The 24,252-nt window shown below is 47.5% G+C and overlaps 1 protein-coding gene and 1 long non-coding RNA gene across 2 annotated transcripts in view; both read right to left on the reverse strand.

Annotated features, from left to right (window-relative positions):
* Positions 1 to 1,331, reverse strand: part of LOC135177441 (uncharacterized) — a 29,054-nt gene extending 27,723 nt beyond the window's left edge. Inside the window, exon 1 of the long non-coding RNA XR_010303061.1 lies at positions 1,245 to 1,331. This is a non-coding gene — a long non-coding RNA (uncharacterized LOC135177441). The remainder of the gene's footprint in view (positions 1 to 1,244) is intronic.
* Positions 1 to 24,252, reverse strand: part of LRP8 (LDL receptor related protein 8) — a 207,740-nt gene that overhangs the window by 164,277 nt on the left and 19,211 nt on the right. The gene's annotated exons all lie outside the window — the stretch shown is intronic.

The following is a 24,252-nucleotide window of genomic DNA, read 5'->3' on the forward strand; positions in this document are numbered from 1 at the left end:
TCTGGTTATCACACTAGATGGACGTTCACCTTCCCTGAAGGGTCAGCAGAGTAAGACAGCCAAGGGAAAGAATAGATGAGAGAGACCAGCAACGCTCCAAACAGACTATAAATACAGTCTGCAACACAGAACACTAAACTCTGCTCATCCTCAAGCAATACTCCAGCTGAGTTATGCCACCTTACCCTACAGCAGAAGCAGAAGGCACAGAACATCTCAGTCTGAGAGCTCCTACCTCACATCCACATGCTTGGGTACAGCAGCGAGGCTCTCCTGCCTTTCAGCCAAGTGCATTCAAACCAGCAAGGTTTGCAACCCCATAGCTTGTGTTTTTCCTCAAAGTCTCTTGGCTTGACTACAGTCTCAGCAACACATGCCAAGAAACAACCCAGCTGAATTACATATTTCAGAGGAGCATGGGATATACAGTTCAGGTATGAAGATCTAGCCAGAGAAGGTATGACAGAAGTGCAAGAAAATCAAGATCATTTAAAAATCAGGTGCTTTCTAACCATTCTTTTGAAGCCATGCTCAGTAGTTACTGGAATGTTTTGAAGCTCTCTTCTACAAAAGACAATGAGACCCCAAACCAAAGGGCACTGCTTCAGCAAGAGTTCTGCTCAATGAACAAGCAGTAAACAATCTGCTTGCTACAAGTTGTCCTTTTGGTTAACACAGAAATAACCATCAGAAGGAAAACACAGCCCATAGGGCACACTGTGCTTTGGGGTCCAAAAGCAGCCTCCCCTCCCAGGATCTCAGTCCCTGGAGATGTCACACACATCACTTTTCCAGCTACTTGCCAGTACAGACTGGGAGGCATCTTTACCATTTCATGATTCAGAGTGAGCTTTCCTAAAAGCATCAATAACTTACTTCACAGAAAGCACCTACAACCTAAGGCCATCTAAGATGACCAGACTGGCACCTTTACAATTGTGACAACCTACCAGAGAAGGCTGCTGACTGTTGGTGCCCCCTCTCTAGCAATAAAGATGAACACCCACAATCTCCCTTGCAGGACTGCCTTTTAAAGTTCTGATTTTCTCTGCCTCACCTGCAAAAGCTCCAGTTCACCTTCAAATGAGAAATCAATCACAGTTTGATCCCAAAAAGGCACACAGCATCAGGGGGCTACACAATTTGGAGCCATCTGCTCCCACTCCTCTTGCTCACAACCAGAGAGAAGTCACCCCGCCCCCCCACCCCCTCTTCTTTCCATTTGGCTTTCCTCTCCAGCTTACCTGGCTTCAAAATTCCTTAGAATCCACCATATGCCTCCTATGCCTCTGAGCCTTTTTCTCCCTCTCTGTTCACCCCCTCCCACTGATGTGCTTTATTAAACCCACCTGCCTGCCCTTCACTCAACTGTTATTCCCACTTGTAGTCATGCCCCAGCCAGGCACACATGCTGCTAGTTAAAGCTAACTATATTAAACACTACTGCTAGATGCACCTGTCAGAAACTGATGAGCAGGGAAGAAAATAACATCATAGAGCTGGGGTGAGGCTTTCTAAGCAAGGACTTTGAAAATAGTGCATCAATGCTGCATTCACAAGACAGCCCTGGGAATCTGGGTCACTCTGTCACCACATGCTGAATGTGGAGCCTTAAAGAAGACAGGAGGAGCAAAACGGGATTCAGCTCCCCACCACCATCAGAGCTGAAATGCAGAAAGGGGCATAAATTATAAAGGCAACTGCATAGTGGTGCATCCACAGAAGTTTTTGTTTCCTAGATGTCTTCAAATGAGAATGCTTTCTCTCTGCATGATGCATTGACAGCTTATGCCCTAAGGTAAAGAAATCTGAGCACGACACAGAACCCGGCGAGACATTTGTTCAGAGATTTTGCAGACCCTCCCATTTTCTCTGTGCAGCAAAGAGTGTAACAAAATCCTGTCTGAAGAGCAGATTCCAACACACATTTGCCTTTCATTCCCATTAATATAAAACACACTCCTCTTCGTGGTCTGAACTTAAACTGGGGAAACTGTGCAATGTTTTCTCTGCTGTCAACAACTACTCAAAATTCCACAGTAGTAAATTTGAGGGCTTTAGTGTAGCAGTACCCTCTTAATATTTGAAGCATCAGTCAAGCATGGAACTAAGTAGTACAATAGAAAAAATGGGGACATCCAAATTCCCAGTTTCAGAAGAAAGTGATGTAGCTGAACTGGTCTTTAAAACCTGGAAAAATCTCCAAGCCACACTTAGAGAGCAAACATTCCTTTGCTTGTCCTTTTGTTCACAGCTTTTCTTTTTAAGAAGAATCCAGTGATCAGTGAGCTGCTGCCGTGCTCTTTACAGCCACCCTTGGGCACACCCAAATAACAAAAATCACAGCAAAGATCCTAGAATGGCTCAGGTTGGAAGTGATCTCAGAGACCATTTGCTCCAATCTCCCCACCACAGGCAGGGAGACCTCTCAACTAGACTCAACTGCTCAAGGCCAGCCTCACCTTGAACATCTACACAGCCACAATCTCCCTGGGCAGTGTATTCTAGAGCCTCATCACCGTCTTACTGAAAAACTTCCAAAGATCCAGTCCCATCCTGCTCAGCCAGGAAGAAAGGGACCTGGGGGTGCTGGTAGATAGTAGCTGAACACGAGCCAGCAGTGTGCCCAGGTGGCCAAAAGAGCCAATGGCATCCTGGCCTGGATCAGGAACAGTGTGGCCAGTAGGACAAGGGAGGTTATTCTGCCTCTGTACTCAGCACTGGTCAGGCCACATCTTGAGTCCTGGGTCCAGTTCTGGGCCACTCAATTCAAGAGAGATGTTGAGGTGCTGGAATGTGTCCAGAGAAGGGTGACAAAGCTGGTGAGAGGCCTGGAACACAGCCTTGTGAGGAGTGGCTGAGGGAGCTGGGGGTGTTTAGCCTGGAGAAGAGGAGGCTCAGGGGTGACCTCATTGCTGTCTACAACTACCTGGAGGGAGGTTGTAGCCAGGTGGGGTTGGTCTCTTCTGCCAGGCAACCACCAATAGAACAAGGGGACACAGTCTCAACTGGTGCCAGGGGAAGTATAGGCTGGATGTTGTTAGGAAGTTCTTGCCAGAGAGAGTGATTGGCATTGGAATGGGCTGCCCAGGGAGGTGGTGGAGTCACCATCCCTGGAGATGTTCAAGAAAAGAGTAGATGAGGCACTTAGTGCCATGGTCTAGTTGATTGGATAGGGCTGGGTGCTAGGTTGGACTGGATGATCTTGGAGGTCTCTTCCAACCTGGCTGATTCTATGATTCTATTTCTCTCTACAACCAACAGTAAAAACACACATTTTTGAACACACAAGAGACCTTGCCTGTAAAACATTTCTTCTGTCGCCAAACCCCCATGGTATATTGTGTGAATGCAGCTGAGGGACACTTGCCAGTCAAAACACTCAGTTCCTGTACCAGGGAGTCGAGCACAAATACAGGATCTGCTTTAAGGTGTTCACAGCACATCCAGTTCCAACCACTTCTAAGGCTTCTCAGTACAATCTGCAGCAGAAACTGCCCTTAGAAATCAGGTTCCCACTTGGGAGCTAGCAGAAAGCAAGATACTTTGGAGGCAAAAATATGTCCCCTTAAACACAATCAAGTTTTTTGCACTAGAAGCAATTGCTTATGTAACATATATATAAAATACATCTAATATATGCAATCTATCTATAATATATATAATTGTTCAATATTCTTTCCACAGTGAAACTTCTCTCTGCCAAACATCACAGCTTAAACTAGAATGAGCCCCAGAAAGCAGCTATTACATCTTGAAACTGGCCATGTCCAAGCACAGGTCAGTAATCCTGAGGCTGATAGGAACTATGGCCATGAGTGTGGAGCCCTCCAAGAGCAGGGAATCAGCTGGATAAGGAAAGCAGCAGACCAAGTACACCAGAGATACGCAAGGACAACACTGCACAGCACTGCTGTGATTTGTGCTCAGACTTCTGTAGATGGCACAGAGCAGAGCAGACCTTACTTACAGGGATGCCAGGAGCCAGCTGGGCCCTGGTGCCACTTGAGAAGCAGTGTAACTAAAAGGCTAAGCCCTCCTTTCTCAGAGCCTGAACAAAAGTGCTCTAAGTCAAACCCATCTTCTGCACCCTGTGCTGGGAGCACTCAGTGGAATACCCTGAGAAGTTAGAATTCAAAACTAAACCCTACAATCGTTTCTAACAAGCATCTTATGCTACCCACTGAGCTCTGTCAGCCCCAGCCCACTTTAAACTTGGCATTTCTAGAACAAAGGATTGTTATCCTTTCCAGAAAAGAAGATTAATTTCCTCAGAATTTATGGCACATCTTCTAGGTTATAGCTAATGTTAACAATTGCTCACACATATATTCCATGCTTTCTGCGCTAACTTGTGACTATGGCACAAAATCTTGTACTGTTCTAATACTGCCATAGCTGGGGGAAAGTAGAGGGGTTGTTGTTCTGGATAGCACTGAACACCAGTGAGGACTGCTGCTTTCCCAGTCATGTTTGCAGCTCCAGGATGGGAACCTTTGCTTTGTCTCTGAGCACAGCAGCCAGATGCTAGCTGATGGTTTATGTCAAGCCATCTACCATTAACATTTGAGAGTCCTCCTAACAATGTCAGCTAAGTCATCAGAAAAAAAAGGAAAATCATAGAATCATAGAATGGTTTAGGTTGGAAGGGACCTCAAAGATCATCTAGTTGCAATACCCCCCAATAGGCAGGGACACCTCCCACTAGAACAGGTCGCTCAAGGCCTCGAACACCTCCAGGGAGGGAGCAGCCACAACCTCTCTGGGCAACCTGTGTCAGTGTTTCACCACTCTCACTGTAAAGAACTTCTTCCTAACGTCAAGTCTAAATCTCCTCTCTGCCAGTTTAAACCCATTATTCCTCGTCCTGTCATTACAAGACCTTGTCAATAGTCCCACCCCAGCCTTCCTTTAGGCTCCCTTCAGATACTGGAAGGCCACTACAAGGTCTCCTCAAATCTTTTCATTCTAGTAAAAAACCCGCAATGAAAAACAAACACTTGATTCACAAGTGAAGAGGGAGAGAGTGAAGAACTAATCTACCATAGTAATTGGATTGAAAGGTTCTGAGTTGGTAGAATTTAGTGGCTGTATTAAAAAAAGATCTCCTCTTCAAGGCAAGAAGAAAAGACAGGAAACAAGCTGGGGAGTGCCACTTGAGGTTCAAAGGAGATCCTGTTACCTTTAAAAGAGAAGGGCAGCCTATTTCCATGCAATTGAGTTTTTCTCTGTCTTTTGCTGTCTAAGGCTGTTCTTTATTACCAAAATCAGCACCTGGAAAATACATTTACCAGTGCACTATTCCCATCATTGTAATAATGAACAGGTCAATTAAAACTCAGTTAAGTGGTTGAGTCTGTTGTGTGCTACTCAATTTAAAAAACAATTTCCCTGATTACCTTTCCAAATGTTGAAGCTCAACTGCTCAAGAAAGTAAAATCCTTTTTTATACCATTGTTCCACCCCCTAGAATGCCCAAGCAGTTCTGAACCACTCTCAGTTCACCAGTGATATGCTTCCAGAAAGAATTGTTTCTCCAGAATGATTAAATAGAACTTCAAAATGCAATTCTGTCTTTACAGCAGGAAATAACCAAACCTGTCTCTGGCTGGCAAAAAGAAGAAATGAGAGGTTCAATGAGCTGCTGTTCAAATTATGTCTGTTAAACGAGAATCATTGGTTCTAAGAATCTATTGCATGGCAAAAGCAGCAGTGAGGGCCCCATTTTTGCCCACTGCTGCAGCATGCACACAAGTCCTGAATTCACTCTGCATCTCAGCTGTATTTGGAGCTCAGCTTCTTACACTCAACTTTGTGCACTGCCTAAATTAAATCAGGGAGAGATTTTGTACCTGGCTTACCAAGAGTCATTCCTTCAGCTGTTCCAGCACAACATGATATTAGTGGCCAAAGTCTATGTACATATTTTCCAGTGTATTTTTTTCCCTTTTCTCCTGCAAAAAGGTGAAGTAATAAGCTTTGCAGGGTTAGAGAAGGTGACAGCACATCTTACCTCCTCACAAGAGGGGATAATGACACAGCAAGCATTACAGTGACTAGTGACAGAAATCACTTCTGCAAGGTTAAGAACCATTCATTTCACACCTTGCTGCCAAACAGCTGCTTAAAAATTCTTCCCAAGAAGAAACTGCAACACCATTTGCACACCAGACACTTCCCTAGTGGAAGTTTTATGTCACCTCTTCTCTTTCTTCTGTTTCAACAGCAGAACTGCTCGCTGGCCAACACCCAAGAGCTCACTACTGCCAGTTTCGGGAGAACTGACACACACAAAACATTCTCTGAAGCCAGACCTGCACTCTGCAATGTGGGCCCACTTTTAATGAAAAGCAGCAGCTCAGATAATCCCACCCAGCCATTAAGCAGTGTACCGAGTTTTCTTAGTGTCACTTTTAATAGGCTGCTTTTAGAAGAGGCTTTTGATTCTGCATTCAGCAAGACACCAAATGCTGCCAGCACTGTCTGATCTCAGCACGACAGGGAAAGCACCACTAGCTCTCTGCTCCACTACTTCTAGCAGACATGGCTGAACAAAATAATTTGCCTGGATTAGGAGGCTAACAAGCACTCCCCAAATCCAGGATGAATTGCATTCATCTGCTTCTTTACTCTTGCTCTTGTTGGTAAGAAATCACCGAAGCTTTCTTCTCAAAACTCCACTTCAACCACAGCAGGGATGACTATTTATAAGAACCCTGTCTGGGGTAGAAAGAAAAAGAAACAGTTTGCCTAAGCTTATGGAAATGTGGCTGCCTGCTTCACTTTCTGCCTTTTCTTCTCCTCAAGCAAACAAAGCAGCAGGGTGGGAGGGGAATGGCAGCACAAGCAATGAAACAGCCTCAGCAACAAAAAGCTGAAAAGATGTTACAGCTGATGAAAGGCAACCAGAGGAGGCTGCTCACTTAGTCTGCTGCACTAGACAGGAGCACTCAGGACAGGCAAAATCTGCTCCCTAGGTATGGTTCACCAGGGCCTATCACGGCTTCAGAAACATTATTATTACACTGTTAATCACTCAGGGATCTGCCTCTGTCCCTCCTGATTAATGTCTCTGTAGCAATGATCCAAGCTTCACTGAGGTTGTCATTCTGCTGTCTGTAATTGCTTATGCCAGATGAAATGGTTATTTCAGCTTTTCGTTGTCTTTTAAGGTTGATATCTTAATGAAGTGGCAATTTTTTTGACAGTGGATGCCAAAAATGTGCCTGGAAAAAAAGGGTAGAGAAGAAAGAACATGGAGAAAACAAGACAATTCTTCTGCGCACATGGATGTTGCAGAGAAGCCTTTCAGAGCAAATATTGGCCTCTTCAGACCTGCAGTCATCTGCTCTCAAGCCTGTATCCAGCAGCAATGATCTGCACAACAGCTGTGCCTAGGTCAGCAGTAACCAGTATGTGCCTGTGCAGCTTCCACTAAGACCACAGGAGAGGAAAGAATGCCCCAGAACCAGGACTTGTTCTAGGCTGTTTAATGGCTACAAACAAGGAGTAAAGATTGCTACACACCAAAATTAGCAAGGGAAAGGAGCCCATTCATCTTTCTAACAAAATCTGCTACTCTAAGCCATGCATACATTACAGTTTTGGAATCTGTTTCAGAAGTTTGTGTCTAGATATGCCAAGACACTTCTTGCCACATCGTAGTTCACCACTGAATGATCCAGCTTCAAAGCATCTGCTAACTCAGGCCTGCTAACTGAACTCAGCAGTGGTCCAAATCCACAACAATTAACTTCAGCCAATTTCCAACACTCCCTAGAGAAAGATTCCTCTCCTTAATAGATCTTGTAGTCATTCAGAGTAGGGGGTCGTGTTCCTCTGCTCACTTCATCAGAATCGTTTGGTGTGTGCTCAAATAGGACCATAGAGCAACTTTGTTACTCTGAATACCATATTTGCCAAAGGTGTGATTAGCACTTTTCCCCATGGCAGCCCAAAGAAAGCCAAGACTTGGAGCCATGTGGACATTAGACATGCAGAGATGGTCTGTCAGACAGCATCCACACCAGGAAGAAGGGCAGACACCATCTATCTTCAGCATCCTGAGAAAAAACAAGTTCTTCTCTACTGGCTACAGCAGTCGAGTCTGTGCTGTTCCATGAGCAATGTGATGAGGTCCCTACATTCTTACCGAAAGGTCTAGAAGGTCTTGGTGTCTCCCAGGAGAAGGGGATTCACATTCAGTTGAAAGCTGCACAATGGGAACAACGGGAGCAAGCCGTGTGGTGAGTAAGTTCCCCAGGATACTCATCCTTTTCATTCGCCTGAATTGTTGTGATTACCAAGGGGGAGACCATGACAACAGCAGAAAAGCCATTCACTGCTGACACTGGGGGCACAATGGCCAACTAGCACTTTGGGTGAAATAAATCACCCACTAGCTGTTTTATTAATGACCCAGCCAGAAGGCTCATACTTCATCGTAGAAGATGAAAGAGACAAGTAAACCAAGCTGCTAGTTGCCAAGAATGCATTAATAGTCATTGAGCTGCTTCTACACTGCTGGTTAGAGCAGGAGAGCTGAGCATAGCTAGGCTTGGGGTCTTGATTCCACACTGAAATTCAAGAGAAGCAACTGAACCCAGGGAGCCTCGCACTGAAAACCGTGCACATCCCAAGCTGACAGCTATCTGCTAACTAACACAAGAGTCACCACAGGCCTCTGCTGTCTGCTCTTGAGTGTGAGCAGTAATGGGAAGCCAAAACTTCCGAAAGGAAGGCCCACCAGCAGTGAGTACAGGTGTACTTCCATCAGCTTTTCTCTAGGAAGCAAACTTTTGGTGACAGCCTGGTCCACATCTTGGTGTGTCCACACACATCATGACTTTGCCCTCCCTGAGAATTAATCTCTGCAGCTGTTCAGCCATAGCCAAAGTCTCATTCCACTTCTCTGCAGAGAAACAGAGGACAGGAAAGAAAAATGAAGTAAAAACAGCACTAAGATATTAGGGCTTCATTATTTTGTCATCTTTTGTGCTTTCCTAGCAATGCTGCCACAGGTTTTCTACAAACACTTTTTATGCCAAATACTTTCTTAATAAAAAAGTAACGTAGAAAAACAAAGTCAGCATCAGAAATTCACCAAAGGTGAAATGAAAACATTATTGAGATGACTCAGACCTGTCACATAACTGACCTGTAACTCCATGACTCAAACTGCCAGTGGTCCAGACACCAACAAGTCTGTCAGTGATGAAAACATTACTATGGCAGTGACATGACTTAAGTCCTTGGCACCAAGACATTGTTCTTTACTTTTGAGTGTGTGTGCTTAAAGACAACTCGTGACCCTGTGTGTGTGTGCTTAAAGACAATCAAGACAATCTGTGTGTGTGTGCTTAAAGACAACTCGTGACCCTCTGTGTGTGTGTGCTTAAAGACAACCTGTGACCCCATGTATGTGTGTGCACTTAAAGACAACCTCTGTGTGTGTGTGTGCTTAAAGACAACCTGTGACCTCGTGTGTGTGTTGAAGACAACCTCTGTGCATGTGTGTGCTTAAAGACAACCTATGACCCCGCATGTGTGTGTGTGTTGAAGACAACCTCTGTGCATGTGTGTGTTTAAAGACAACCTATGACCCCGCATGTGTGCGTGTGCTTAAGGACAACCTGTGACCCCATGTGTGTGTGTGTTGAAGACAACCTCTGTGCATGTGTGTGTTTAAAGACAACCTATGACCCCGCATGTGTGTGTGTGCTTAAGGACAACCTGTGACCCCATGTGTGTGTTGAAGACAACCTCTGTGCATGTGTGTGCTTAAAGACAACCTATGACCCCGCATGTGTGTGTGCTTAAAGACAATCTGTGTGTGTGCTTAAAGACAACCTGTGACCTCGTGTGTGCGTTTAAAGACAACCTCTGTGTGTGTGTGTGTGCTTAAAGACAACCTGTGACCTCGTGTGTGTGTATGCTTAAAGACAACCTCTGTGCATGTGTGCTTAAAGACAACCTGTGACCTCGTGTGTGCGTTTAAAGACAACCTCTGTGTGTGTGTGTGCTTAAAGACAACCTGTGACCTCGTGTGTGTGTATGCTTAAAGACAACCTCTGCGCCTGTGTGTGCTTAAAGACAACCTGTGACCTCGTGTGTGTGTGTATGCTTAAAGACAACCTCTGTGTGTGTGTGCTTAAAGACAACCTGTGACCTCGTGTGTGTGTATGCTTAAAGACAACCTCTGTGTGTGTGTGCTTAAAGACAACCTGTGACCTCGTGTGTGTGTGTATGCTTAAAGACAACCTCTGTGTGTGTGTGCTTAAAGACAACCTGTGACCTCGTGTGTGTGTGTATGCTTAAAGACAACCTCTGTGTGTGTGTGCTTAAAGACAACCTGTGACCTCGTGTGTGTGTGTATGCTTAAAGACAACCTCTGCGCGTGTGTGTGCTTAAAGACAACCTGTGACCTCGTGTGTGTGCACTTAAAGACAACCTCTGTGTGTGTGTGCTTAAAGACAACCTGTGACCTCGTGTGTGTGCACTTAAAGACAACCTCTGTGTGTGTGTGCTTAAAGACAACCTGTGACCTCGTGTGTGTGCACTTAAAGACATCCTGTGAGTGTGTGTGCTTAAAGACAACCTGTGACCTCGTGTGTGTGCACTTAAAGACATCCTGTGAGTGTGGGTTTGCTTAAAGACAGCCTCTGTGTGTGTGTGTGTGTGTGTGTTTAAAGACAACCGCTGTAAAGACAACCTCTGTGTGTGCGTGTGTGCACTTAAATACAACCTTTGGGTGTGCTTAAAGGAAACCAACCACTTCTGATTTCAATGTGCTGAGGAAGAAGCCTCCCAGGAAGTCAGCAAGCTTAGCACTGGGCAAGGTTGCAGGTGCAGATTTGCAAGTCATTCTTACAATGCAGCACTCCTGTGGTTCAGGTTTATTTCACTTCTGTTAGGTGGCTATTCCTGTTTTCACAAAATAAACCAACCACCAAAGCAGCCAGGGAACGTTCTGAATGCTCTGAAGAGCCTCATCTGGCTGTTCACCTTTTCTCTTTTTTTTTTTGAGAAATAAGCTACTGAGATCCACACAAGAAGGTTTTGAGAAATAAAATACAAGAATTCCACAGTACAAGAGTTCCAAAAGCAAAAAGCTAAGTGACATTTTTTCCTTTCCACCTACATATTCTTCCTTAAATCACTGCTCATGAAGCAGACCAGGACAAAAGCTTTGCAAATTGAAGTTCCCAGGCACAGCGATTTGTTCCCATGTTCTTCAGCAAGCCTGTTAGCACAGAGAGATGATGAAGAGGAGAAAGAATGGGGAAGTGTTTTAACAAAGTAAATAGTGCTGGGAAAAAAGGGAAATTAGGAACTCTGCAGACTGACAAGCCAACGAGCCACAAAGAAATCACTGCAAGATTTTAAACTTCATATGGATTTCCTGCAGAAAACATGACCACATATCCCCAGGATTTGGAGAGAGGAAGGAGGAGATTTCTGCAGAAAGGGACCAAAGAAATTGGACAATTAGTTTGACCACAAGTATAGACTCACAGGGTTTTTTAAATGGGAATTCCAGTTTTAATGGGATATAATGTCCTCAGTTTCAGAGCCCAAGATAATCACTGAAGGAGATTAGGCAACAGCTTTCACTGATGGTTTTCTATCTTCTGGCTCCATCTCTAAGCCCACCATAACTGGGTCTGTCACAGGACAGAATAGTGAGGATGGGGCCCTCCAACAGCCTCACCATGACAGGTCTTGCACCAGACCTAGAATGTCCCACTGCTAGCCAAGTTCTGTGAGCATGACTTTTCCTCCAGCAAGAAAACAAAGATCAAAATACAAAATATTAGAGAACAGGATTAATGAGGATTCCTTAGATTTAAAACATCAGTGTGCTTTGTTTTCACCCTAAATATCATTTCTAGGCATTTGAAAGTGGGAGAAGATTGCCATGGAAGAGGCCTGCTTGATTTGTCTTCTAGGAGGTTCTCATCACTCTGGTGGGAAGCCTCCATCCAAGCACAAGCTATTCTCAGAGGCATTGTCAATAAAAGGCTGCACAGAAGCTGAGAACTGCCAGCAGTGATTTTAATTATCCAAAGTGTGCTCTGGAAATGCCCACAGCTTTACAAGAGGACTTAAGGGCAGAGGGCAGGCAGGGGTAGAAAGACAGAGGGAAAGAGAGGGGGAAAGAGAGGGGGAAAGAGAGGGGGAAAGAGAGGGGGAAAGAGAGGGGGAAAGAGAGGGGGAAAGAGAGGGGGAAAGAGAGGGGGAAAGAGAGGGGGAAAGAGAGGGGGAAAGAGAGGGGGAAAGAGAGGGGGAAAGAGAGGGGGAAAGAGAGGGGGAAAGAGAGGGGGAAAGAGAGGGGGAAAGAGAGGGGGAAAGAGAGGGGGAAAGAGAGGGGGAAAGAGAGGGGGAAAGAGAGGGGGAAAGAGAGGGGGAAAGAGAGGGGGAAAGAGAGGGGGAAAGAGAGGGGGAAAGAGAGGGGGAAAGAGAGGGGGAAAGAGAGGGGGAAAGAGAGGGGGAAAGAGAGGGGGAAAGAGAGGGGGAAAGAGAGGGGGAAAGAGAGGGGGAAAGAGAGGGGGAAAGAGAGGGGGAAAGAGAGGGGGAAAGAGAGGGGGAAAGAGAGGGGGAAAGAGAGGGGGAAAGAGAGGGGGAAAGAGAGGGGGAAAGAGAGGGGGAAAGAGAGGGGGAAAGAGAGGGGGAAAGAGAGGGGGAAAGAGAGGGGGAAAGAGAGGGGGAAAGAGAGGGGGAAAGAGAGGGGGAAAGAGAGGGGGAAAGAGAGGGGGAAAGAGAGGGGGAAAGAGAGGGGGAAAGAGAGGGGGAAAGAGAGGGGGAAAGAGAGGGGGAAAGAGAGGGGGAAAGAGAGGGGGAAAGAGAGGGGGAAAGAGAGGGGGAAAGAGAGGGGGAAAGAGAGGGGGAAAGAGAGGGGGAAAGAGAGGGGGAAAGAGAGGGGGAAAGAGAGGGGGAAAGAGAGGGGGAAAGAGAGGGGGAAAGAGAGGGGGAAAGAGAGGGGGAAAGAGAGGGGGAAAGAGAGGGGGAAAGAGAGGGGGAAAGAGAGGGGGAAAGAGAGGGGGAAAGAGAGGGGGAAAGAGAGGGGGAAAGAGAGGGGGAAAGAGAGGGGGAAAGAGAGGGGGAAAGAGAGGGGGAAAGAGAGGGGGAAAGAGAGGGGGAAAGAGAGGGGGAAAGAGAGGGGGAAAGAGAGGGGGAAAGAGAGGGGGAAAGAGAGGGGGAAAGAGAGGGGGAAAGAGAGGGGGAAAGAGAGGGGGAAAGAGAGGGGGAAAGAGAGGGGAAGAGAGGGGGAAAGAGAGGGGGAAAGAGAGGGGGAAAGAGAGGGGGAAAGAGAGGGGGAAAGAGAGGGGGAAAGAGAGGGGGAAAGAGAGGGGGAAAGAGAGGGGGAAAGAGAGGGGGAAAGAGAGGGGGAAAGAGAGGGGGAAAGAGAGGGGGAAAGAGAGGGGGAAAGAGAGGGGGAAAGAGAGGGGGAAAGAGAGGGGGAAAGAGAGGGGGAAAGAGAGGGGGAAAGAGAGGGGGAAAGAGAGGGGGAAAGAGAGGGGGAAAGAGAGGGGGAAAGAGAGGGGGAAAGAGAGGGGGAAAGAGAGGGGGAAAGAGAGGGGGAAAGAGAGGGGGAAAGAGAGGGGGAAAGAGAGGGGGAAAGAGAGGGGGAAAGAGAGGGGGAAAGAGAGGGGGAAAGAGAGGGGGAAAGAGAGGGGGAAAGAGAGGGGGAAAGAGAGGGGGAAAGAGAGGGGGAAAGAGAGGGGGAAAGAGAGGGGGAAAGAGAGGGGGAAAGAGAGGGGGAAAGAGAGGGGGAAAGAGAGGGGGAAAGAGAGGGGGAAAGAGAGGGGGAAAGAGAGGGGGAAAGAGAGGGGGAAAGAGAGGGGGAAAGAGAGGGGGAAAGAGAGGGGGAAAGAGAGGGGGAAAGAGAGGGGGAAAGAGAGGGGGAAAGAGAGGGGGAAAGAGAGGGGGAAAGAGAGGGGGAAAGAGAGGGGGAAAGAGAGGGGGAAAGAGAGGGGGAAAGAGAGGGGGAAAGAGAGGGGGAAAGAGAGGGGGAAAGAGAGGGGGAAAGAGAGGGGGAAAGAGAGGGGGAAAGAGAGGGGGAAAGAGAGGGGGAAAGAGAGGGGGAAAGAGAGGGGGAAAGAGAGGGGGAAAGAGAGGGGGAAAGAGAGGGGGAAAGAGAGGGGGAAAGAGAGGGGGAAAGAGAGGGGGAAAGAGAGGGGGAAAGAGAGGGGGAAAGAGAGGGGGAAAGAGAGGGGGAAAGAGAGGGGGAAAGAGAGGGGGAAAGAGAGGGGGAAAGAGAGGGGGAAAGAGAGGGGGAAAGAGAGGGGGAAAGAGAGGGGGAAAGAGAGGGGGAAAGAGAGGGGGAAAAGCAAGCTACACATCAAGAAAAATCTCAGTCTGGAACCCCCCGGTCTGGCCTCAAGATTGTCTATCAGCCCAGGTGAAAGCTTCTGGACTGTTGTAAATGAAGATAAAACAAGCTGGCATCCGTGTGACAGACATGGGCACAAATAAATCAAGCAATGAGCAGCACAGCATGGCACTTCTGGCTTTGTGCCTCCTTTTGGTCACAGGAGGGGAAAAAGTTGCATTCAAAGATGACAACTGTCTCTGAAACAAGCAGCCTCTCGACGCCCCCCCACCATGCAGGCAGAAAAGCAGGCAAACTGCAGTGTCTGAAGGGATTAGGGACGACCAGGGAAGCCTGCTAACAGAAGCAGACAGCCGCTGCGGCTCGGGGAATCCAAGCGGGGAGTTCCCCAGCCTGTTCCTCCCGGCTTACCGTAAGGGCTGTGCGCTGCCGGCTACTGCCTCTTTCCTGCCCCAGCCCTTCCCCAGTGCGCTCCGCTGAGTCACAGGCAAACCTCAACGACTTTCTGCGGGGCAGCCTCAGAGAGCTGCTGCCAATGACAGCCTGAGTCACACCACACTTGCTACACAAAGGTTTCCCAGCACTGAGAAATCAGGGTTCTACAAGCAGGAGGCTGAAGAACAGCAAAGAGCCACTCTGCCAAGGAGATGGACTGGTACTTGGAAAGGTTTGTTCTGCCCTTATTGTACCCTGCTCCTCCATGCTTATTTTTATGCTATCTTTATATTATCTTTATCTCACTTCTCAGCTATCAACACCTAGCAGAGAATAAAAACTGTCAGAGCCAGCTCTTTGTTATGTGCTGCAGAGTGCCCAGAACTGTGGTCACAGGCTCACAGCATGTCAGGGGTTGGAAGGGACCCAAAGAGATCATCGAGTCCAACCCCCCTGCCACAGCAGCACCATACAATCAAGCTCAGGCCATACAGCAACACATCCAGGCCTTGGAAGTCTCCAGAGAAAGAGACTCCACAGCCTCTCTGGGGAGCCTGTGCCCGTGCCCTGGGACCCTTCCAGTCCAGAAGTTCCCCCTTGTGTTGAGCTGGAACCTCCTGTGCTGCAGCTTATATCTATTGCTCCTTGTCCTATTCCAGGCAGCAAGTGAGCAGAGCCTGTTCCCCACCTCTTGACCCCAGCCCTCAAATATTGATAAACATTGATTAAATTCCCTCTCAGTCTTCTCTTCTCCAGACTAAACAGCCCCAGGTCCCTCAGCCTCTCCTCAGGCAGTGCTCCACTCCCCTAATCATCCTGATAGCCCTCTGCTGGACCTTCTCCAGTAGATTCTTGTTCCTCTTAAACTGAGCATCCCAAAACTGAACACAGTTCTCAAGATGAGGTCTCACCAGGGCAGAGTAGAGGGGGAGGAGAACCTCCCTTGACCTGCTGGACACACTCCTCCTAATACACCCCAGGATCCCACTGGCCCTCTTGGCCACCAGGGCACATTGCTGTGCCATGGATGTTATCCAGCAGCACTCCCAAGTCCCTCTCCACAGGGCTGCTCTCCAGCAGATCACCTCCCAGCCTGTACTGGTGCAGTTGTTATTCCTCTTGAGGTGGAGGACTCTGCACTTGTCCCTGTTGAACTTCATTTGGATCCTCTGTGCCCAGCTCTGTTTGTCCAAGTCAAGCTGGATGGCCACACAGCCTTCAGCTATATCAGTCAAGCCTCCCAGTTTGGCAGCATCAGGAAACTTGCTGAGCAGACTCTGTCTGTCTGTGCCCTCATCAATGTCATTGATGAAGAAGTTGAACAGCACTGGACCCAACACTGGTCCCTGGGGGACTCCACTGGTTACTGGTATCCATCTGGGCCTGGCACCATTGAGCACCACTCTTTGAACTCTCTCAATGCCCTTGTGCAGTGCAGAACTGCCATATGAGCCAAATTTCTCAGAAGCATTGCCCCAACTCCAGCTGCCTACTCCCCCCTTATGGGCCAATTTGGCTGAGAATCACAGACCATGCATTTTTCAGTGTAGGTGTGTCCAAAAACAACGCAGCAAGATTTTGAAGTCACTCTGAAATAGTGACTGTCTGATATGTCAGGATTGGTCTTAACAGAGCAGCAAATAATCACATTCTGTAGGCATGAAACAACCTGGTAGCAAAACTTACCACTTCCAAGAACTATCCCAAGGGCTGAACACCAGCTCAGGGATGGAAGCAGCACAGCTGTAAGCAGGAGGATCAGACAATGACTCCACAACAGCAAAACAGAGTGACATGCCAGGACAGGTCGATCTGCCAGGACAGAGTGACACGCTGGGACACCTTCAGAAGCAAGCAAATCCAATGGACATGGCTCACTGTGCATGAAGAGAGCTGTCATCTTGAACAGAATCCAAGATGACTTTTCCCCTTCATTCCTAAAGCTCTGAATCTAAACATTGTCCTAACTTTGCATGTTGGAGGTGTGGGGAAGGACCACCTTACGACAGAGAAACGCTGGCACCTCCACTGATCTCCAGGAGCTGCCCACGTGCATGCTGCTCCTGCTGTCTGGAAGGGACTGGATGCCTTCCTTTCAGCACACTTTTTCATTTGCAGCAATTTGCCACCTTTCACATGAAGGCTCTTTTTCTCAGTATCACAGTATTATTAGGATTGGAAGAGACCTCACAGATCATCAAGTCCAACCCTTTACCACAGAGCTCAAGGCTAGACCATGGCACCAAGTGCCACATCCAATCCTGCCTTGAACTGCCCCAGGGACGGCGACTCCACCACCTCCCCGGGCAGCCCATTCCAGTGTCCAATGACTCTCTCAGTGAAGAACTTTCTCCTCACCTCCAGCCTAAATTTCCCCTGGTGCAGCCTGAGGCTGTGTCCTCTCGTTCTGGTGCTGGCCACCTGAGAGAAGAGAGCAACCTCCCCCTGGCCACAACCACCCCTCAGGTAGTTGTAGACAGCAATAAGGTCACCCCTGAGCCTCCTCTTCTCCAGGCTAAACAATCCCAGCTCCCTCAGCCTCTCCTCGTAGGGCTGTGCTCAAGGCCTCTCACCAGCCTCGTCGCCCTTCTCTGGACACACTCAAGCATCTCAATGTCCCTCCTAAACTGGGGGGCCCAGAACTGAACACAGGACTCAAGGTGTGGTCTAACCAGTGCAGAGTACAGGGGCAGAATGACCTCCCTGCTCCTGCTGACCACACCATTCCTGATGCAGGCCAGGATGCCACTGGCTCTCTTGGCCACCTGGGCACACTGCTGGCTCATGTTCAGGCGGGTATCAATCAGCACCCCCAGATCCCTCTCTGTCTGGCTGCTCTCCAGCCACTCCGACCCCAGCCTGTATCTCTGCATGGGGTTGTTGTGGCCAAAGTGCAGCACCCTGCACTTGGAGCTATTGAACCCCATCCCATTGGACTCTGCCCATCTGTCCAGGCGGTCAAGGTCCCGCTGCAGAGCCCTTCTGCCTTCCAACTCAGTCACATCTGCCCCCAGCTTAGTGTCATCTGCAAACTTGCTGATGACTGACTCCATGCCCTCATCCAGATCATCTATGAAGATGTTAAAGAGGATGGGGCCCAGCACTGCTCCCTGAGGGACACCACTAGTGACAGCCACCAGCTGGATGTGGCACCATTCACCACCACTCTCTGGGTCCGGCCCTCCAGCCAGTTCCTAACCCAGCACAGAGTGTTACCATCCAAGCCATGGGCTGACAGCTTAGCCAGCAGTTTGCTGTGGGGGACAGTGTCAAAGGCCTTGCTGAAGTCCAGATAGACCACATCCACAGGCCTCCCCACATCCACCAAGCGGGTCACCTGATCATAGAAGGAGATTCTCAGTAAGGGTAGCTAAAAAGTAGTTGGGCATTACACCGAGTGTCATTTTAGATACTGCAATCAGAAATGAAAATGCACAGTAAGAATTTGCTTTAAAAATAGCATGCTAGAGACAAAACTCCAAGGAACGAGACTAACAAAGCAGGAGATGGGTTCACAGAACCACAGAAAAGAACCTTCAGAGATCATCCAGTCTGGCCCCTCTGCCAAAGCAGGATGACCCAGTATAGTCCTCCCAGAATGCATCCAAGTGAGTTTGTGAGTTTCCAAAGTCTCCAGAGAAGGAGACTCCACAACCTCTTTGGGCAGCCTGTTTCAGTGCTCTGTCATCCTCATTGTGAAGAAGTTTCTCCTCACGTTGAGGTGAAACCTCCTATGTTCCAGTTCAAATCCCTTGTTCCTTGTCTTGTTGCTGCTGACCATCAAAGAGATTGGCTCCATCCACTTGACACCCAGCCCCCCAGATATTTATACACATTGATCAGATCTCCTTTCAGTCTTCTCCTCTCCAGACCCAAGGCTCTCAGTCTCTCTCCACAGGGAGGATGCTCAGGTCCCCCACCAGTCATCCTCGTGGCCATCCACTGGACTCTTTCCAGCAGGTTATTTGGAAGCACAGCAATGTTCCCTCCCCCTGCCTACCCAGGTTTCCTCATCACAGCTGTGGGTTTTGGCATCTCTGCTGCTACCTCCCTAAACAGTTTTTCAAAGTGTGGAGCTCAGAGACTTTGTCAGAAGAAGTAAAGTTCTGCACAACACCAAACTCCAAACACTAAATAAACCCTATTTAAAACACATTTCTAACCCAATCTCAATTTCCAGGTAACAGTTTTGGGGCTATCTTGACTCAGGCAAACATGGGATGTCTTTTCTCACACTTTCACCAGTTGTGACACTTCAAGGTAGCCCAGCTGCTTTGCAAGTAAACAGATTAAAACACACTGCAAAGGATGCTTACACTTTATACAGCAATTTTTATCCATTAATCCAGTGATAGCTCACACAGCTTGGCAAGAACATTGACACTTTCATTTTAAGCAACGATGCCCAGAGAGGTGAAGCCATTTGTCCAATGTCACACAAATGCAGCCAAAGCCAAGGCCAGACCAATTTCTGAACAGCAGCAAAGCACAAACATGTTGCCCAGATCCACTGCAAGCTCTGCCATCACATCACAGCTATTCCCACTCAGCTGGAGACATGTTTCTTCCCAAGGCTGGCAGACACAGAACCAGCAGACAGCAAAGGACTGACACCTCGCTGCCTCCCCACACTTCCTGCTCCTTATCACCTTAGCTGGTACTAGGACAGTGAGTTGCAGACCCATCAATCCCTGCCCCTTGTGTAGACACACTGACTCCTCTTGTTTATCTCATCGATTATGTGGACACAGCACAATTTGGTGAACACAGCTTCAGTGCAACCGCTTGGACAAGCTATGGGTTGGAGACCCTAAACCCAGCTGAGGGGTTTCACTGGAGCAGCCACCTTCAGCTCAAGGGTACAGTGCCACACTGACATCCTAAATCTTACCTGAATTCATGAAGGAGGTTGCACAAGCGGGTGATTTTGTGAACTTGTCAAAGCTTTGGGCTAAAAGAACATGTAAAAGACTGGACAGAGTCACAGATTGGATTGGCTCACCAGAAGCTCACAAACAGATTTGTTTCCTCTAAGGCCACAGACTGGCTGCAAACTACTCAGAAGCCAGTTGTCTCCGGCTATTTTTAGGGCTGGGTGTCCAGATTTTCCTTAGGAAATGCATGCCAATCTTCAGCAAAATGTCAATAAAAGAACTAATCTTTGCACAGCAACCAGACTGTGACAACCCTGCATGTGGACGTCTGACACCAGCACCAGCTCCTCCGATGAACACATTTCAGCACTGACAGACACCAGAAAATCCCAGCATGGAGTTAGCAGCCCCCTTAGATGGAGCCTAGCAGCAAGCAGGCATGGCCCTGGACCCAACCTCACTGCCAAACTGGCCTTTTTTCAAACTAAGTTAGGGCTGCAGCCTTCACTTGCCAGGGCCTCTCTCTCTGAGTCAAACATACAGCTGGATTGCCTAATCGACGAGCAGATTGGACTTTCAGGTTCTTGCTGCTTCTTGGCCTCCAGCAGTGAGATCAGTCCCATGCATGTTTCTTTCCTGAGGCTGCTGCAGTTTTACACCCAAGCATTTTCCTCCCCTCTGCCTCGCTTTCTCCCCTTTGCCTTGCTTCCCAACACATCAGCACCACAGAATCCAAGTGTCGAAACATTCCATGCTCCTGAATTCCTTTTGCTGCAGCAGACACAGACTCATCCTGCAGTTTCCTGGAGAAGAGAAGCCTCCTGGGAGGCCTTACAGCAGCTTTTCAATATATAAATGGGCTTTCAATAAAGACAGAGAGAGACTCTTTATGAGAGCCCGTAGTGACAGGGCAAGGGGAAATGGTTTGAAATTAAGAGGGGGGATTTAGACTAGATATAACAATGATATTATTTACTCTAAGGGTGGTGAGATACTGGAAGAGGTTGCCGAGGTAAGTTCAGGATGCCTCATCCCTTGGAAGCGTTCAAGACCAGGTTGGATGGGGCTTCAAGCAATCTGATCTAGTGGAAGCTGTCCCTGACCACAGCAGAAGAGTTGGACTAGATGATATTTAATCCTATGATTCTATGAGTATGTTCTCACTGCTGGGATCTCTGGAGCTTGGCAAGAGAAAAGCTTTCCATATTTATTGTACTATTTATTCTTTTTGACTCAAATACAGCAGCAATAAAAGTCAATTGAAAAGAACGTGCATTTATGGATAAGCAAGATTTAGGAGCTGATAAACTGCAAAACTCAGTAAAGCAGACAGAGAAACTGCAGCATCTGAAGAAGAGCTGAACTTAGAGCAAGCAATCAAGCTTTCCAGGTAGCTGTGACAGAATAACAACTCTCATTATTTTAGGAAAGCATTTCCTCCCCACGCTAAGGTGGCCAGCTTTGCCACCCAACTCCCTGGCAGCTGTGGAAGCCTCACAGGTTGCAGAGTCATCACTAGGCAAGAGGGCAAGAGGCAAGTCCCTCCTTTTGTAATTTCTGCAAAATATGAAAAGCATTGATAGACAATTCAGACCAGATGTCCAACAGCACCACCAAGGAGTGTCTACTATTATGAAATGGGAAAATTAAATCACATAAGTCCCCCGAGTACAGGAAAGTCATGAGCCCAAGAGGAGTGACTTGATAGGAACGCAGCAGCACGCCCAGATGCTTGGGGAGAGAGAAAGCATGAACTTTGGCCACATGTTACTGGGAAAGCTGATGTCCTCACAGCTCCTGCTAAACCCACACCTGCTGACCCCACAGGAGTAGCAGCACAGATTTCAAAATGTGAAAGCCATAGAAGTCCGAGTTCTGACTGAAGATTAAATTGGACTTTTTATAGTGACCAAAAACACATCGACACAAGAGCAGACACTGTAGAGGGCCCAGAGGTTAAACAAAGGTCTTGCCTGCTCGAAGATTAACAACCTTGTATCTGGAAACATCCCAATGCCTCCAAAATCACTGTGTTAGCCTCAGACACCTTCGGCAGCATTGGATTTAAAGTTCATCTCTCGGTGCTAAAGTTTCCAAATTTTAAGTGCCTTATAGCTCAGTGAGACTTTTCTGCCTCAGAGATAAAAAGAAAATAAAGTGTCCCAGCAGGTACTCAAACATTACAGTGCTCCTTACAAGATCCTCCTGCTGTTGGGAGCAGAAGGGAGCAGCGTGCTCTTCCATCTCCTCCTTGCAGCAGCTGCTGTTGCGTACAGGAAGCACTGCAGCACTCTGGGCTTTGACAGTTCATCCAGCACCCTTGGAGCACAGCCCCGAGGAGATATTACAACATTTTGCAGGCATTCTTTGGAAAGAATCAAGTGAAAATTGGAACAGACTTTGAATGTTGCCAGCAACAGAAACTGCACTCACACAGCAACTCTCTGCCATGTTTGTTACTCACTCACTCTCTTGCAGCAGCTGAGAGATCACTGCATAATCTCCTGGAAGTAACTGAGAGGAAGGAACTGAACCTTTCTGTGCACCAGGCATGCCAAGGATTCATCCCGCACTGAGGATGAGAGGAATGTCACTCAGATGACTCAGCTGTCAACATGTCTCAATTCCTGTGGTACTTAAAAGAGGAAAAGGTTGCACCTCTCCAGCAGGATTCTGCCATAAGCTTCAAGGAAATTCTTCACAACAGAAGAGTGCTGTGACAATGCAACCTCTGGAGACAAAAAACTTCCCCTGACCAGGATTTTGCAGGCACTGAGATTTCAGGTGACTCTTAGAATTGGACTGCTGCTGCAAAATCAGCATTAATTGTGAAAATGAACTTGCTCTGCTGTGATTTTATTCTCCCCGTGCCAACAAAACACTGATTGAGTGAGCTGCAGGTTTTATTTACATAAGGGTCTGATTGCCAGGTTCATTCTTATGCAAAGCAGAGAGAGAAAGCTCACTCAGCAGGCATCTGAAAACATCAGATCTAAAAATAGCATTAAGCTTTAGCCTTAGTGGTAAAATATCAAGACTATGTGCCTGTGATTCTTTCTTCAGTAGTCACTATGAAAGACAAGAACCAGATCAAGGAAATCCCTGCAATTTCCACTGACTTAAAACTAGAATCATAGACTCAAAGAACCATAGAGTTGTTTTGGTTGGAAAACACCTCCAAGATCATGCTGATGGAGATGAATTTGGTTAGAATTGCAATGTAAGTGAGCCAAGCTCAGCAGCAGTAAGAAGAAAACAAGAAGCTGGGGTTCATTTTTGATTCTCAGCTGAAAGCATATACCAAAATGCAATCTCCCACTGCATCACTTCGAATGCACCACTTTGTTCCCCACACATGCACTTTGAAAGCTTCTGTGTGCTTAGTGATGTCTCTCAGATCCTTCCTTGAAGCTGTTGCTGTTTTCTCAGGCCGCATCCTTCTGAAGCTGTAAAAACAAACATCTGATGTATGGAGCAATGCCAGAAGGAATGACCCAGCAAAGTAATTTTTGAAAGAGACCTGCCCCCTCTGGAACAGAAGCAAACTGGTAGCCTCTGAAAGGCAGATCAGCTGCCTGAGCCCTTGTCTATGAAATAAAGGCACACCTGGTGGAATGATGAGGAAAAGCACAGCTGGGTATCACCCGGCCAGTAAAAAGTCAGTACAAAATTGGACTTAAAGTGCTTTTCAAAAGCCCCCATTCATGGAGATATTCAAGGTGAAGCTTGATAGGGCTCTGGGCAATCTGATCTGGTTGAGGATGCCCCTGCTGACTGCAGAGGGGATTGGACTCGATGACTTTGGGAGGTCCCTTTCAACCCAAACCATTCCGTGATACTGTGAAAAGCAAAGCACTGTTTTTTTTTCCTAGCAGCTACACTGGTAGAAGCATTCGACCTTGTGATGTGATAAAACTTGAGCAAATCTACATCTTTAGACCAAAAAGGTGCCATGAAGAACATTCTGTATTTTATGAAGTCCTAGGTCACACTTAGCATGCATCCAGATTCACAATTCGTGTTCTTCTTCCTGTCTGTCTAGTTACAAAATCCCATTTCTTCCTCCAACAGGCAGTGGAAGCAGGAGGCAGTAGAGCACAGAATGCACTTCTGGGCTAATGGTGTCATTCTGCTGTCCCTGGGGGCTTTTTTGTGATGGTTATGCCTCAGGAGAATGGAGGGAAAGTCTCACCATCATCAGGACTCCCTTCCAAATGCATTGGCTCATTATGAAAAAGCAACAACACATTTCAGTGCAGAGCAAAAGCTCAGCACTAAGCAGCTGAAAGAAATTCTTGGGAGCAAATCTGCTCCTTTCTAAAGCTCTCAGTAAAGCATTTACTGATTAAATCCGGGATGAGATCTTGAAGGCCTTACTGGATACAGAAGACTGTTTGGGAATTTGCCATTCTCCTCCATAAGAAGAAAACAAGTGCACCCAGGGGTACATCTTTGCAGCCAGAAACAGGCAGGCACACCACAGTGCAGGCTTCCAGAACATCTGCTCTACAAACCTAATTATCCCTCATTGCACAGATGCTAAACCCAGCTGAAATGCTAGCACTTGAGACACGGAGATTATTTTAAGTCCCCTTAAAACGGACTTTAAAT

The sequence above is a fragment of the Pogoniulus pusillus genome, chromosome 8, assembly GCF_015220805.1.
Source record: "Pogoniulus pusillus isolate bPogPus1 chromosome 8, bPogPus1.pri, whole genome shotgun sequence".
In the NCBI taxonomy this organism is placed as follows: domain Eukaryota; kingdom Metazoa; phylum Chordata; class Aves; order Piciformes; family Lybiidae; genus Pogoniulus; species Pogoniulus pusillus.